Here is a 16467-nt window from a genome sequence, read left to right on the forward strand (position 1 = left end):
GAATTTGCCACGAAAGTGTTTTCCCATTGTGCCATAGTCAGATTTGCATAGGCCGGAGCTACCCTTGCCCCCATTGCCACACCGAAACTTGCCTATAAAATTTATCATTGAATTTGAAAAAGTTGTTTTGTAATACACATTCCATAAGACTACAAATGGTGTTAACCTTAATATTACTTAAATTTGTGTTAGCAACCAAATATTGTCTTAAATGTTCAATTCCAAATTCATGATCAATACAAGTGTATAAAGATTGTACATCCAAGGAAGCAAGAAAGAATTCAGATGTCAGAGGTTGTAATTCCTAAGCTGTTCCAATAGATGCCAAGAGTCTTTTAAATAATATTTAGAACGTTGTACTATTGGATTCAAAGTGTAATCTAACCAAATGGAGATATTTTCTGTCTTACATTTGGGGGCTGAGATAATTGGCCTAAAAGGGGGATCAAACAGGTTTTTTTTGTAGTTTTGGGATACCAAACATGTTTCCCATTTTAGGAAATTCAACTAATAGGAAACTATATGTTGCATAGTCTATTTCATCTTGACTAAACATATCAAATAAAGTAGTATCTAATCTTAAAAAACTTTTTTGTATCATCTTAGTATCTACTTCTTGATATACATGTTTGTCCATTAACAAAGCTTCCATTGAGTTTATATATTGTGAATTTTCCATAATTACTATTTTGCCCCCCTTGTCATCCTTCATAATTCTTATGTCCGTGTTGTCTTTTAAGATTTCAGAGCCATTAACTCTGGCTCACTTAAATTCTCAGGAAAGCTAGTGGCATTTATGTTTCTCATAGCTTCCTCACATATGTTTTGAAAAACTTGAAGTGTGCCCACTAGTGGTGGATTAAAGTTACTAGCTTTCCTGGGACCTTCTTGTGTAGAGATTGTTGTAATGTCTTTCATAATGTATTTAAGATTTAATTTCCTAAGTGTTAATCTGAAATCTATTATGGTTTTTGTCTTATTAAAATGATTGGAAGGAATAAAAGACAAACCTTTCTGTAAGAGACTAGTAGTCTCTTCAGAAATTTCCATATTTGACAAGTTGTGTATCTGTATTTCATATGAATTTAAGGGAACTGCCCCTACCATCTCTTTCTGTTTCTCAGCCTTCCCTTGGGTTTGTTCTGAACCACTTTGTTCCAAGTTGGCCCACGTTTGTTCCCCTGTTTGTCGACTAAAAAAGGACCTCCATTGGATCCATTGTCACCACAGTTATTGTCCGTATTTGTGGTATTATTAGAAACTGTGTGACTATCATTGTTAGATGCACTAGCAACCTGACCATTCCTGTCACAGTTATTACAATTATCTAAGATAGGGGCTTCGATATTATTTGCCCCACCATTATTGCTCAACCTACTATTAGAGCCAGACACATTTCTTTTGTCATTTGAATCCACAATATGCTTGTTATTACAATTAGTATCATGCATATATTCTATGTCAACATGTGATACCAAAACATAAGCTTTTTTGTTAGCGTATGCTGTAATGTCCCTTTTTAATTTCTTTTGCTTTCTTGAAATGATCGTCGCTCTTTGCCGGTCTGCTCTAGCAGTAATGCTGGAGTACAAACTCGTAAAAGTAGAAAAACAAGCAAAGTTCTTAATTTTAGAGTCTAAATCAGTCATTTGTTGTTTTAAGACTTGTAGCTGCTTTGTATAATGGTTAATCAAAGCCGTCATCAATTTTAGTCCAAAGTCGTTAAATAAACCAGTCAGTTCTTCATAAAAACTGTCCCCAAACGCTACACAGTTTGGAAATTTACTGTAGCGAAGACCTTGTGGGACACACTTGCGCTTGACACACTCAGCAAGATAACAGATTTCCAAATCTAGGTTTACATGTTTAAAAATTAGTCTTTCAAGCTCATAGATACTTTGTTTACAGCTTTTTTGATTCTGAAAATCAGAATCCACTGTGTTACTTACTTCGTCAGCAATTTCAATGTCCTGGATATTTTCAAAAGGGTTTTCTGCATCTTTTGCAATATATTCCACCACACTACTCGGACCCACGAAAGGAACGTCTTGCAACTTGCTGGCACTTCCATTATCCTGTGTGCTGGCCAAATAACCACGATTACGGGTGTTCGCATTTTGACTTCCCTCACCGAATGAAAAAGTACCTGGTTTGGAAGCATTTTCGATACCCTTTTGAATTGCTGTAGTAATAACACTTGTTAGCTGTTCAGAAAAATGCATAAATCCTTCTGGAACTGGATGGGTGGATAAATCCATCAACGGGTCTTGTGACATAATTCTAGCCAAAGGTAAAAAGCTGAAAACGTACCAAAACTTCAAAGAACAGAAAGACACTGCAACCAAGTAACTCTGGAAAAACGAAGTCAGCTTAAACCCAGCAGCAAATTATGAGACTCCACAAGTTGTTTTAGCGCTTTCATTCACTTTAATCTTCTGTGAACTTCCTCAGAAACAACTTCACCATCCATACACCTGTTTAAGTACTATTCAATCACAATTAATTTACGTACATAATTGATGGCAATGAATAAAATTTAAAGACATACCATAAAAAATTACTGAAAACTATATATAGTACATATGAACTCTTAAAACATCCTAAATAAATACTTCTGAAGTATATGTTTAACACTAATATAACTATATCATTTGAATATGTGATATCACAATAAAAATTATGAATTCATTTCCAGGAAACATCTCATATTTATAGTTTCATTGAGACCTGGAAATTTGTCAGCTCCTAAAAATATTTGCCAAAAGGACTCTTTACATTCTAATAAAAGTTTGAAATTACCACCAAATGTTACACTATTTACACTATCTAGAACAGCAAATGTAAACTTTTTAAATTCATTACAAATGATAGAATGCCTTGCTAATGCATTATTGTGTCTTTTTTCTTTATAGCCAAAATGTGTTCACTAATTCTGACTTTCAAGGCTCTTGTGGTCATTCCCACATAATGACTTGGACATGTTTGGCACTGAGCAAAATAAACAACCATAGTACTGTGACATGTAAAATACTGTTTTGACCAATGTGTTGTTCGTAAATGCTTAAAGTGTACAAAAGATGAATTAGTGATGTATCTACACTGTTTACAACAGTGGCAAGAAAAGGTGCCTTTAGTTTGTATGACACCCGTTCTATTTGTAGTACATCTGTTTTCATTTTTCTCAAGTATACTTTTTAGATTAACTACTTTTTGGAAGTGAACTTTGGTTTAATGCCTAAAATGTTCGCTAAATCTTGGTTACCCAAGATAATCTTCCAGTTATTTACAATAATGTCTTTAATAAGCCACATCTCATTAGAAATGGGTAGCAAAAAGGAACCACTAAATTCCCTATTGTTCTTAGTTGTTACTTCTGTGACCAGTGACCCTACTGTTAAAATAGGCCTTGCTGTGGTCTCACGAAGAAATGTTACTTCTCTTTCTATTGTTTTTAATCATGCCAATTTATAACCTCTATTGACAAAAAATCCCCTTAGATTATTTGTTTCACTCAGAAAAATCTCATTGTCAGATGTCAACCTGCTTAGACAAATGTATTGACCCTTTATAACCCCTTTCTTCATGTGGTAAGGGTGTATACTGTTTTTGTGCAAATACTGATTTGCAAATGTAGGTTTTCTATATATGGAACTTGAAAATTTTTTAAGTACATTGTCATAACTTAAATGTAAATCCAAAAAATTGATGTTAGTTCCAAATTCACCAACAGTGAATGTTAAACAATTTGTAGTGTTGTTCAAATAATGAACAAAGTCATGAAATTCCTGTAAGGTACCATTCCATAGAAAAAACAGATCATCTATGTATCTGGTGTAAAAGATGATCTTGTCTTTGTAAATAGAATTTGCCACGAAAGTGTTTTCCCATTGTGCCATAGTCAGATTTGCATAGGCCGGAGCTACCCTTGCCCCCATTGCCACACCCGAAACTTGCCTATAAAATTTATCATTGAATTTGAAAAAGTTGTTTTGTAATACACATTCCATAAGACTACAAATGGTGTTAACCTTAATATTACTTAAATTGGCGTTAGCAACCAAATATTGTCTTAAATGTTCAATTCCAAATTCATGATCAATACAAGTGTATAAAGATTGTACATCCAAGGAAGCAAGAAAGAATTCAGATGTCAGAGGTTGTAATTCTCTAAGCTGTTCCAATAGATGCCAAGAGTCTTTTAAATAATATTTAGAACGTTGTACTATTGGATTCAAAGTGTAATCTAACCAAATGGAGATATTTTCTGTCTTACATTTGGGGGCTGAGATAATTGGCCTAAAAGGGGGATCAAACAGGTTTTTTTTGTAGTTTTGGGATACCAAACATGTTTCCCATTTTAGGAAATTCAACTAATAGGAAACTATATGTTGCATAGTCTATTTCATCTTGACTAAACATATCAAATAAAGTAGTATCTAATCTTAAAAACTTTTTTGTATCATCTTAGTATCTACTTCTTGATAGACATGTTTGTCCATTAACAAAGCTTCCATTGAGTTTATATATTGTGAATTTTCCATAATTACTATTTTGCCCCCCTTGTCAGCCTTCATAATTCTTATGTCCGTGTTGTCTTTTAAGTTTTTCAGAGCCGTTAACTCTGGCTCACTTAAATTCTCAGGAAAGCTAGTGGCATTTATGTTTCTCATAGCTTCCTCACATATGTTTTGAAAAACTTGAAGTGTGCCCACTAGTGGTGGATTAAAGATACTAGCTTTCCTGGGACCTTCTTGTGTAGAGATTGTTGTAATGTCTTTCATAATGTATTTAAGATTTAATTTCCTAAGTGTTAATCTGAAATCTATTATGGTTTTGTCTTATTAAAATGATTGGAAGGAATAAAGACAAACCTTTCTGTAAGAGACTAGTAGTCTCTTCAGAAATTTCCATATTTGACAAGTTGTGTATCTGTATTTCATATGAATTTAAGGGAACTGCCCCTACCATCTCTTTCTGTTTCTCAGCCTTCCCTTGGGTTTGTTTTGAACCACTTTGTTCCAAGTTGGCCCACGTTTGTTCCCCTGTTTGTCGACTAAAAAAGGACCTCCATTGGATCCATTGTCACCACAGTTATTGTCCGTATTTGTGGTATTATTAGAAACTGTGTGACTATCATTGTTAGATGCACTAGCAACCTGACCATTCCTGTCACAGTTATTACAATTATCTAAGATAGGGGCTTCGATATTATTTGCCCCACCATTATTGCTCAACCTACTATTAGAGCCAGACACATTTATTTTGTCATTTGAATCCACAATATGCTTGTTATTACAATTAGTATCATGCATATATTCTATGTCAACATGTGATACCAAAACATAAGCTTTTTTGTTAGCATATGCGGTAATGTCCCTTTTTAATTTCTTTTGCTTTCTTGAAATGATCGTCGCTCTTTGCCGGTCTGCTCTAGCAGTAATGCTGGAGTACAAACTCGTAAAAGTAGAAAAACAAGCAAAGTTCTTAATTTTAGAGTCTAAATCAGTCATTTGTTGTTTTAAGACTTGTAGCTGCTTTGTATAATGGTTAATCAAAGCCGTCATCAATTTTAGTCCAATTTAAAAAGTTTACATTTGCTGTTCTAGATAGTGTAAATAGTGTAACATTTGGTGGTAATTTCAAACTTTTATTAGAATGTAAAGAGTCCTTTTGGCAAATATTTTTAGGAGCTGACAAATTTCCAGGTCTCAATGAAACTATAAATATGAGATGTTTCCTGGAAATGAATTCATAATTTTTATTGTGATATCACATATTCAAATGATATAGTTATATTAGTGTTAAACATATACTTGAGAAGTATTTATTGAGGATGTTTTAAGAGTTCATATGTACTATATATAGTTTTCAGTAATTTTTTATGGTATGTCTTTAAATTTTATTCATTGCCATCAATTATGTATGTAAATTAATTGTGATTGAATAGTACTTAAACAGGTGTATGGATGGTGAAGTTGTTTCTGAGGAAGTTCACAGAGGATTAAAGTGAATGAAAGCGCTAAAAACAACGTGTGGAGTCTCATAATTTGCTGCTGGGTTTAAGCTGACTTCGTTTTTCCAGAGTTACATTTTGCAAGATCGTTGGGTACACACCATAATATCCAGAGGTTATCTGATCCCCTTTGTTTCTGATCCCCCAGCAAACTGGTCTCTACCAGACGTGCCACCCATTCAACTAGACAGTGCAACATCAGAGGTCATCTCGTTGCTGCAAAAAAGTGTCATCCAAGAAGTCCCCACAGAGCAAATAGGATCCGGAACTTACTCTTGATTCTTTTTAGTTCCAAAAAAGACAGGGGACTGGAGATCAATTCTAGATCTCAGCAGACTCAACAAGTCCATAAAGAAATTGAAGTTCTGAATGATCACTCTGCTGTCGATATTCCCCTTTATCGGGAAAGACAATTGGATGTGCTCAATACATCTTCAGGATGCGTACTACCACAACAAAATGGGCAGGCGCTCCAGGAAACACTTACGCTTCCGGCTGGGAGCCAGTCATTTTCAGTTCCAAACACCGTTTTTTGGTCTCACTACAGCCCCCAGAGTGTTCAAATGCATGGCAGTGTTAACGGCTCACCTGAGACGTCAAGATTTCCAGGTGTTTCCATACCTAGACGTCTGGCTCCTCACTGCTGCCACCAAGCATCAACTCATCAGAACCAGGGACTAGACTCTATCCTTGTGTGCCAGTTTAGGCATCACAGTCAACCTAAAAAAATCAGCCTTATCTCCTTCGCAGCACATTGTATTCTTAGGCTCAGAAATAGATAAAATCACCATGTCAGCAAGACTAACACCAGAAAGAGTAGAGTCTCTACGCAACCAAGTCAGATCCTTGCTAAACAGTCACAAAGTTCAGGCCAGGGTAGTCCTTCAAGTCCTAGGGACTATGGCCTCCTCCATCCTATTAGTTCCTCTAGCCCATCTACACATGAGAGTACTTCAGTGGCTACTATTTGCCCAATTGTCGATGCAGGATCCTCCCTTGTCTCATCAGATTCTCATTACAAACACCTGCAAGAAGGATCTGACATGGTGGTTGCATACAGAACAACTTCTCTTAGGTCGTCCACTTGTTCCTCCCCAAGAGAAAGCAGTTTTGACCACGGACGCTTCACAGATAGAGTGGGAATGGGCATTATCTGGGAATGACAGTCCAAGGTACTTGGCAGAACTACGAGAACCACTTGCACATCAATGTTCTGCAGATGAGAGCGGTGCTATATGCATTGCAAGCACTTCATAGCTCTCTTCCCACTGGGATAATTGCAATCCAGTCAGACAACATGTCTGTCGTGTGGTACATAAACAAGCAAGGGGAAACCAAATCTTACCGGCTTTGCCAAGAGGCCTTAAGAGTTTGGAAATGGACGATGGACACAATGTTTTCTGGTAACAACGCACATCCCGGGGAAATCCAGTGTGATAGCAGACAAACTCAGCTGAGCAATTCTGATGCCTCACGATTGGTCCCTGAATGCAGAAGTTGCAAAAGAGATCTTTCACAGATGGGGCCAGCCTTGCTGCGACCTATTCGCCACACACCTGAACACCAAATGCAGCAGCTACTTTGCCCTAATTCCCCATCCAGGGATGTCACCCAGGGATGCTCTAGTCCACGATTGGCCCCTGGAACTTCTTTATGCCATCCCATCTTTTCCTCTCATCCCAAATGTAATACAGAAAGCAAAACAGTTGAGGAGTACCCTTATCCTCATTGCTCCTTACTGGCCTCGAGAAGTATGGTTTCCCTTCCTGTGGCCCTATCTTTTGGAGGAACCATGGATTCTGGAACCATCTCCAGACCTCCTGATTCATCAATCAGGGCAGTTCCACCCCACCATCCACACCCTCAAATTGACAGCATGGCTGCTCCAGTTCCACAAATAGCCAGGTGCGTCTCTCTCTCCTCTTCAGTCAAGCACATTCTGATTTCATCCCATAAGCCTTCCACTCGGAAGTTATACTTCAGCAAATGGAAAAGGTTCTCTATTTGGGCTTTAAACCAAGGCTTAGTTCCCTATACAGCTCCTATAGAATCTATTTTGTCCTTCCTTGCGTCCATTTTTCATGAAGGAGCTGCAGCCACTACAGTCAGAGTTCAATTAGCTGCCATTTCTAATTTCCATTTTGGCTTAATGGGAAATCCCATCATGTCACACTCTTTCTGCAAAACCTTTTTGAAGGGAGTTCTCCTTCTCAGGCCTCTGATCAAACAGCCATCAGAACCCTGGGACCTGAGCTTAGTTCTCACATCATTAATGTGTGCACCCTTAGAGCCCTCTTCTTCATCAGATCTGAAATTGTTATCTTGGAAAACACTATTCTTAGTAGCCATAATCTCTGCTAGGAGAGTCTCAGAACTGCAAGCCCTTACTATTCAACCTCCTTACATTATTTTACACAAGAATAGAGTCACTCAGGACAAACCCTTCCTTTATTCCCAAGGTATGCTCAGAGCATAATGTCAACACTACTATTGAGCTACCAGTGTTTTTTCCAAATCATTCTAATAAATCTGAGTACAGATTACACCAATTAGACGTTCACAGAATTCACAGGTTTTACTTACACAGGACTAAGGAATTCAAACAATTAGATCAATTATTTGTTTCCTTTTTGGACAAAAATAAGGGCTTGCCTGTTTCTAAGGTTACTCTTTCAAAATGGCTTTCAGATTGCATTTCCTTTGCTTATCACACTGTCGGCAAACAATTACCGAACAAAGTAAAAGGCCATTCTACTAGGGCAGTATCTACTTCATGTGCCTTTAGATCTAGGCTCCCAATTGATACTGTTTGTGCAGCAGCTACTTGGGCAAGACTACATACATTTGTCATTCATTACAAATTGGATTTGGCCTCCCAGGACAGGTCATTTTTGGGTCCACTGTGCTGAAGAGTGTCTTCTCTTGAGCCACCTGTGGGATAAAGGTGCTACGGACGCTGTCCCATCCAGCAAGAATTACGTCGAGATAGGACTAGGGACTACATAACATAAAGAAGTTATGTACTTACCATAACGTCCCATGTTTGTAGTCCATCTCGCCTACATTCTTGCATCCCTCCCTCCTACCCCCTTCTTGTTCCTGGAGGATCTGGTGGACTATACTTGTGCTGTCTGACCTGGTTGTAGTTGTTGTCCACCTGGCATGGATAATGTTACATCATTTTTTGCCTGTATGTGCACAAGTTTTGATAGTTTCATAACTGTTAGGTACTTATAGCTTTCTTGCAAACAAAATCTGGGGAATTGCCATGAGACACCATGGGATAGGGGTTAGCCTCGAGCCAGTAAAAGCTCTCGAGCTTTAGTATCGGCCGAGTCGGAGCCGAATATCGGCTCCGAATCCATCCAGCAAGAATGTAGGCGAGATGGACTACAAACATGGAACGTTATGGTAAGTACATAACTTCTTTTTTACCAGGAAAGTCCAACTTAGAATGAGCCAATTTTCAGTGGAGGCCCGGGGAGAAACATTCTGCAGTGGTTATCCCTGTACCAAAGGGCATTCCATCTACTGGCCTCAGTAACTCTAGACCTATAGTTCTGACTAGTCTCATATGTAAAGTTATGGAAAAAATTATCATGCAAATGTTAACAATGACAAACAAAATCTTTAGACACTGGATCCAACCCAGTTTGGTTTTGTCAGTGGCAGATCATGCCTATTCAACCGGATTAATTTCTTTGAGAAAGTCACCAAAGCTATGCAGAAAGGCAAAATAATGCATACTGCCTACCTTTATCTGCTCAATGTATTTGATACAATACCTCACGGGCATTGTAGACAAACTAACGGAATTAGGTATAAACACCCTATGTCACCCGGTGGATAGTTCTGTGGCTCTTAGCTAGGTCCCAAGAATTTAGGATAGGGGAATTCACCTCCACAAAGAGGCCAGTCACTAGTGGAGTCCCTCATGGGTTTGTGCTTGTTCTCTTCCTTTTGACATCTGCTTCTCTGAAATCAAGGCCAGCATCAAAGGCCACTGGCTGACTAAGCTTGTAAACAACTGCAAACTAGGTGCAATCATAGAATCTCCCCAAAACACTAACATCCTCCAAGAAGGGCTTACTCAGACAAACAACTGGTGCCAGAGCCATAGTATAAAATTCAGTGACAAGAAATTAATTATAGTATCCTTTGGGAAGTCAGCTACGCTTGGAAACTACTTAATTGATAACACAATCCTGTCAGTAGACCCAGTAGTCAGGGATTTTGGGGCACACGTAGACAGTAACCTGCTCTTCAAGCATCATGTGGTTACAATAGTAAGGAAATCATTTTCTGTTGCACAGCTGATAAGCAGGGGTATGGCATCTAGGTCCAAGGAAGTCATTGTTCCACTGTACCGATCCTTGATCAGACCAGTCATTGAGTACAGCTTCGGCATGTACCTGACTAGGCATATGCAACAACTTAACATCCACAGAGGTTCCTCACAAAAAAAGGATACATGGTGTAAACAACATGCCATAAGCAGATATCCTCAAAGCCCTATCCCTGTACTTAGTCTCCTACATGGAATACAGGGCATCCTTGGATCCCACACCGATGAACCTTCTGCATATCCACAAAACAAATAGCATCAGAATTACATGATCTAGGGACTTAACCTTGCTTGCAACATAAATAGGACATGTTGGAGGGACAGGTATGCGTCTCAGAGACTACCCCTTCTCTGGAACTGGCTTCCCATGCATGTGAAGCAAAGTTCTTCCCTAATTTAATTTAAGTCTAACTTGGACCACTGGATGGGGAATCAGAAATTTACCTAGGTGTGGCACCTATGTACCTTATGGACAGAGGCAGTCTGTCAATTCTTGACCACCCTGGCCCTAGCCTACATATATCCGTTGGAGTAATATTAGAGTTCCTAAACTTGGCAGATACATTTGGGATGCATGGCTGGGTTTAAAATTCCCTTTTGGTCATTAGCCTAGTATACACCTATGAATCTATGATATGGGCCTTTCTGAGGGTATACAAAGATTTGGGGCTCCTGCCATTCCTGTAAATGTTGAGGGTGGATAGGGCCTGCCTAGCATTTCCCATTTTAGCTCCTTCCCCAGTGCTTGTCTCTATACCAGTGATTTTGGAGCTGACCATGGATCATACAGACCAGGACCTGAGCTTGGTATTCAAGGGATCTAATCTGATGGACTTGACCCTGAGGCTCTGAGGCTGTGAGAGCCAATCTTGTCTCAGTGCTGCTGATTTGATGATATACCTTTGGCGCTATTTTCTGAACTGTTTTATAGAGCTCCCATGTTGGTGTCAGAGAGTTGGATCTTCAAGTTGTTGTCGCCAGTCTCCTCCTCATAACCTTCAATCTTTTTTGCTTTGCGGATGCCCTCTTTAGCACCACCCTCTTCTTTTTTGGGAGGAGGGGAACTGGTCACTGAGATAGGCTCCTTGGATCCAAAAGAGGTGAAAATGGCTTTCCAGGTTGTGCGGGGGAGGGGATCATTGCATTTCACCCAAGAGTTGACAGTCAGATTTCTTCGAGATTGGCTCTTCCCTGTGACTCCCTTTCATCTCTGTGTCAGCCCCATCATGTTTCCATGGGTTAGAGCAGAGGGTCTAACCTCAAAAGCAATTCACAACCACATGAGGACTCCACTGAGGATTTGGAAAACACTCACGACATTCCAAGAAAGAGCTCATGTAAAAGGAGACACAGTGACTCTCCATCAGAGCTTCTTCAGATACCAGCTCAGAAGATCAAAAGGGTTCAACCCCCGTCTCCCTTGGAAGATTCAGTTTTGGCAAGATCCTTGAGTTAATGCAGCAAAGAGGATCTTGGCCCGCCAACACACCCTCCCAGGAAGACAAGGTTCTTTTTAAGGCTTATGGTTTGGCTTCCTCTGCTTCCTGGGTGGACCCTCCTGTGGATCACTTAATTGATCTGATGGTTAGGAGATCATGGCAGGAGCCCGACATATGCTATTTAGTGCCTTGGATGCTGGACATGATTCTTAGGTCCCCCAAGGACAAACAGCATTGGGCTGAGGGTCTGTGTTATCATGGCAGTGGCTACTAAAAAAAGAGCTGACAAAGGATAGAGACTCTGTCCACCCACCCATTAAGGAATCCATAGCTTATGCTTCAGGGGCCCTTGTGCTTAGGACGTTGAATTATGCCACTGATATGAACCACTTCCAGTGGAAGTTGGCACAACAGCCACTTACAGCTCTAAGAGGACCACCTATGTCATATTCCAGGAAGTAGTTGGAAATTTTGTTTAGGTCAGTGCTAATCATTACTGACCTCTTCATGTGGTTCATACAGAATGCAGCTGATGGAGTAGCTCAGGCTGAGGGAGCAGGCATTGTAATGAGATATCAAGCCTGGCTTCATCTATGTGACTTTGTGGATAAATGGAATGTGCCCTTTGCTAATGCCCAGTATGATGGTTTATCTGTGTTTGGTCCTCTTGTTAAAGAGGTAATGCAAAAGTGTGAACCAGTGCTTCCTACCATGAGAATTAGGTTTGAGATCCCACAAAGGTCATAAAACAAGAACTAAAAGGTCTCAAATCCTCAAATCGCTCTGATTTAGAAAATCCAAGCAGCACCCTTTTGAGTCTTCCTGTTACAGGGCAGAGGCTCAGAGGGTCCATAGAACAAGGGATACCACGTGCCCTTTTCCAAGAGGAAACCCCACATTTCCTGAGAGGCTGCCCGACTGCTTCCCTTTGGAGGCAGTTGGGGTCACTTATCCTCTCTACTTGCCTGTGTGAGTGGCCATCACACAGGACAAATGAATACAAAGGGTAATATCCAGACATTAAACAGTTTACTTTTCTCAACCACTCTCCAGACTGAAGTGGTCACCCCAGACATTTCACCCCATCAACTAAAAGAGCCTAAGAGAGATGTTCTCTCTTTGATCAGAAAAAGATCCAACCAAGAGGTCCCACCAGATCAGACAGGATTGAGATTTTACTTGAGATTTTTTTTTTGGTTCCAAAGAAATACAAATGCCCATTCTGGACTTGTCATCTGAACAAATTTGTGAAAAAGACCCTACCAGGATGATCACAGTGCAGGCAATTTTGGATGTGCTTTATAGATTTCCAGGATGCCTATCTCCACATCAGAATAGCCAAATCATCTCCTTCATTTCTGCATAGCAGCCACTCACTTCCATTTCAGGGCCCTGCCCTTCAGTCTCACCTCAGCCCTCCTGGGTGTTCACCAAGTGCATTACCATTGTAGAGGCTTACCTTTGGGGTGTATTACTTTACCTGGATGACTGGCTCCTAGCTGCCCTAAACTTGGAATTGTTAATCAGTACCTTGGGATGCCTCGTAGAGATAACTACATCCATAGTATCCCTCCCTCCAGAGAGATTCCAGGCATTATGAGATGCTAATCAAACTCTTCTAGTCAAGTCTCCCTACATCTGCTCTAATTTTGTGAGTTCTGAGAATCTTGTTTTTGTCTATTCTAATGGTGCATTTCTTTTACATTCATATGAGGATTCTGAAGTGGTGTCTATTAGTCCAGTGGTCTCAAGTTTCTCAGCCTGTTTCATCTCCTGTTATCATAATCAGTCTTTGCAAGGAACAGTTACGATGGTGGCTAGATTCCTAATGCATTCTCTCCATGAGATCCTTTGTTCTTCAGCCACTGACAGTGGTAGTTATCACATATGCCTCTTCCATAGTGTGGGAGGGCATTGCAAAGGAAGATGACCCAAGGATTATGGAGCCCAGAAGAGGGCAATCTTCACATCAGTGTTTGTGAAATGTAGGCAGTCCTCTTCGCATTTCAGGAGCTTCAGGACTCCCTTCCTTCATGAGTGATTTCTATCCGAACAGGCAGTATATGCCAGCTTGGTACATCAGCAAGCAAGGGAGGACCAGATCTTATCCCTTATTCTGGGAAGCTATGAGGGTACAGCAGTGGGCAATTTATTTGCATTGCTTTCTAGTAGCAATGTATATCCCTGGGAAGTCCAGGTGCCTTGCGGACAAGCTGAGCAGATCCATTCTGATGCCTCACAAGTGGTCTCTCAATCCATTGGTGGCACAACAAATTTTCATCTGCTGGGGCCAACCTTGCTGTGATCGATTTGCTTCCAAATGTAACACTAATGCAGCAAGTTCTCTGCCATAATCCCACTGGTGTTCAGTCCCCAAGAGACACTCTGGTCGATCAGTGGCCTCTAGGAATTTTTTATGCTTATCCCTTCTGCCCCTGATTCTCAGATTGCTGCAGAAAGAGATCAAATGCAAAGCCACAGATTTCCTCATTGCCCCTTGTTGGCCCAGGCATGTTTGATTTTCCCTCCTAATACCACATATCAGGGAACTCCTCTGGATTTTGGATTCCAGACCGGATCAACTTTTTCACCTGCCTGGGAGACCTCACCCAGACCTTCACAACTATAGATGGACGAATCCCTTGGTTTCTCCACTTCCTATAATGGCCAATAACCTTGCATTTTCCTCTGAGGTGATTCGAATTTCTGTCAGCTTCCCAGAAGGAATCCACTGGGAAGCTTTATGGTGGGAAGTGGAAACGATTTATAATCTGGGCATCTTTCAGGGCATTCACCTGTTTATGCACCTTTACCAAATATATTATAGTTCATGGCTAACATGTTTATCTCATGTTCCAGCTTCTTTACGATTAAAGTGCAGATAGCAACCATTTCAAATTGTCATATGGCTTATGAAGACCATTCTCAAGCTTCACTGAAACTCTACAAGACCTTTCTCAAGGGAATCTTCCTGCTCTTACCCCCAGTTAAGGAGCCAGTGCATCCATGAGATCCCAGTTTTGTACTGGAGGCTTTAACTAAGACACTTTTGGAGCCAGCTTCCTCTAAACCTGTAAAGTGCCTTTCCTGGAAAATTTTGTTCTTGGTTGCTGTTATTTCTAACAGGAGAGTACCCATGTTACAGGCCTTATTTTCTTCAGTCTCTTATTTGATGTTTCACAAGATCAGAATGCCCCTCTATACTAATCCCTCATTTCTTCCCAAGGTGGCTTTGAAGGCAGATCTATACCAAATGATTCTCATATCAGTCTTTTTTCCAAATCATTCAGATAAAGGTGAATATATCTTACACACTCTGAAATACATAGGCAACTTACATTTTACCTACATAGAACCATTTCTTTCAGGAAAGACTCAAAGCCTTTGTCTTATTTCCAGTCAACATACCAGTTCAAAAGTGTCCAAGTCCCCCTCAGTAGGTGGTTTTTGGATTGCATTTCTTTTTTTTTTCAAATATAATGTTTTATTTCTTTTTAAGACATAGTAGGCTTTTGCATTGCATTTCTAATGGCTATTCAGCTTACAGTCACCATTCTAACACATCTGCTGCTCCTTCAACAGACTTGTTTAGCAATTTTTTAGTAGATGAGATTTTTTTCAGCAACAACATGATCTACATAGCATACCTGTTAAACATTTAAAAATTGATGCTTTTTTGAGGTCTAGGGCTTCCTGTGTTGCTACTGTCTTCAAGAGATCATGTGTCGTGATGCCTCGGGCTATCTTCTAGCTGGAGATTCTAACCCGTAAGACAGACCAAGTGAATAGAATGAATAGGATATTGTGGTTCTGTTCTTACCATAATGTTGAATTCTTTCATTCATGTCCATCTGATATGACAATCCGTGCTCCAATCTCCTTTCCAAATTGTTATTTTGTAGGTCATAGAAGACATTTCCATTGTTATCTTGGATTACCTTGAATCCACTTTCATTATTTGGTGCCAAATTAGAACCTTGGTATCATCAGACACACAAGGGCATTACAGGAAAATATTTCTTAAAGGAGCTTAAGGCTAGAGCACTAGTTTTGCTAGACTGGATCTGAGAAGCATTTTGAGAAGCCATATGTCATATCGGATGGATGTGAGCGAAAGGATCCATCATTATAGTAAGTGCATAACTACCATTTTCTTTCCTAAACCCAAAACAATGGAGGGAGAAGAGATCTTTCACACTCTAGATCTTCACAGGCAGCACAGTTATTCCCCAAACAAAACTTAAACCTTCAGGAAAGATGATAAACTGGTGATCTCCTATGAAGTTGAGGAAATGACAACCAGTTTCAGAACAGACCATTTTCAGTTGGTTGTCTCATGCATTTGCCTTTTGTTATACTTGCCATAATAAGCCATTTCCAGGATGGTTTACAGCCCTTTACACAAGAGCTTTGTCTTCTTTATTGATTTTCAATTTCCAGAGCAGGCTTTGCTATGACCATTTTCCAGGGGATTCTGAAGTCTTAGTTTATTGGCTTCCCCCATTTTCCCCTTTTCTTCTCTAAGCTATGGTAATCTACCCATATAGCGTAGGATACTGCAACAGTGATCTATGTTTGAACACAGTACAGCTGTGTAAATGAAACATACCATAACAGTAGATGTTTTACTAGATCACTGTTGCAGTAGCCTGCCTGTGTTTGAACATAGC

This window comes from Protopterus annectens, chromosome 13.part0 (assembly GCF_019279795.1).
Source record: "Protopterus annectens isolate FY-2018-M chromosome 13.part0, PAN1.0, whole genome shotgun sequence".
Lineage (NCBI taxonomy): Eukaryota > Metazoa > Chordata > Ceratodontiformes > Protopteridae > Protopterus > Protopterus annectens.